General features: G+C 34.1%; 1 long non-coding RNA gene across 1 annotated transcript; it reads left to right on the forward strand.

Annotated features, from left to right (window-relative positions):
- The first annotated feature begins 671 nt into the window (after positions 1–671).
- Positions 672–1113, forward strand: LOC136795243 (uncharacterized). Its single transcript, XR_010842821.1, has 2 exons — positions 672–784; positions 870–1113. It is a non-coding gene; the product is annotated as an uncharacterized lncRNA (long non-coding RNA).
- The last annotated feature ends 467 nt before the right edge of the window (positions 1114–1580 follow it).

Below are 1580 nucleotides of genomic sequence, written 5' to 3' on the forward strand. Positions count from 1 at the left end.
GAAATTGGAGGAACAGAAATGGGAATGAAAAAAGGAATGAATTGAAACAATTGTATTTGGTGTATAGACCGAAATTGATTGTAAAAGGAAACTGTAGGGAAAAAAAAATTGTTTTCTTTATATCTAATTATACCATGTCTGTGTAATTTATATATGTCCGATCACGGATTAATAAGTATGCTGTGTGAAATAGCAACCTGATGTATTTAGGCAGCATAGATGAATAAAGTATTTATCTCTCTCTCTCTCTCTAAATAATATTAAATATAAAACTTATTATAAAAGTAACAACAAATCCCTTTAACCTCCTAACAGCTCTCAGTTGCAATTTAACAAGAGCAATGGTGGAGATGCTACAAGAGCGCTCTCACGAATCCCCTTTAATCTGTGTCCAAAAATCCGACGGACCGGCAATGATCTTAGGCCAACTCGTACCAGCCAAGCCAAGCAACCCATCCACATGCTCGCGCATGTCTTAGTTCACCACAGCTTGGCCAACATGTAGAGGCCACTTCTAGCATATTCGCGTAGGCTCAGGTATGTGGATAAGTTATTTGGATTGGCTGGTGCGGAAAAGAATCAAGTTGATAATAATTTTTTTTTAAGGTAAAGTCAATTAATTTAATTTATATAGCAATATAATGAAAATATTACATTTATTTTCAGAGGAGCCATTAATCACAACCCCTCTTCCAATCGGACCAAATTGTACTTCAAGGTGGTGCTGCCCTGTTGGCTATTTCTGTAGTAAAAATCAACTTTACTGCGAGGACATTAAAACTGGGTAATTAAATAATCTCATTCAGAAAATTAAAAAATATTTAATTGATTGTGAGTTTGTAATTATTCTAGTGCTTTTCATGTTGTAGGAAATTAAGGATAATGATACGCTGTTAAGTTTGGTATAATTACTGAAACTGCATAAGGTCTTCAGACCATTTCCTTTTGAACCTTTGAGGAGAATAGTATGAATGAGTGGATAATAATTGTGCCAAAGGATAATTCTTTTTTCAATACAACATAATTATTTCATCAACAATGATATTCAGCACAGGAGAAACAACAAAACTCCGAAATAATTTATTATAAAAATAAAATAGCATATTCGAATTTTTTTTCTAGAGTAATATAGGAGAGGAATAAAACCCTAATATTACTAAAAATTGTCCACCTAGACGAAGACAAATCTTAAGGTGCTGTTTCACGTTTGCCAAACCATTTTCAAGCGAGCAAATGGGTTATTTGTATTGGCTGGTACAAATTGGCCTATATTTGTGGAGTGCACTATTGTCGATTTTTGGGTACAAACGAAAGGGCGTTTGAGTTTGTGATACATCGACACGTTTGAGCTTACAATATTGTTTTAAATAATGGAAGATTGCTGACTGACCGTGAGTATCAATAAATGGAATTCTGTCAGGGTCCAATCAACTAAAACTGAAATAGTAAATTGGTGTACTATTTTTATTTAAGCCAACGTTTCGTCCCACGTTGCAGGGCTTCGTAAGGGCTAAAAAAGATACATACACTTGACATAAGTACAAAAAAAGAGTGGGAATTAACAAGGGTATACAATGAAA

The sequence above is a fragment of the Halyomorpha halys genome, unplaced genomic scaffold (genome assembly GCF_000696795.3).
Source record: "Halyomorpha halys isolate HHAL.00 unplaced genomic scaffold, Hhal_1.1 Scaffold1574.1, whole genome shotgun sequence".
Taxonomy (NCBI): Eukaryota; Metazoa; Arthropoda; class Insecta; order Hemiptera; family Pentatomidae; genus Halyomorpha; species Halyomorpha halys.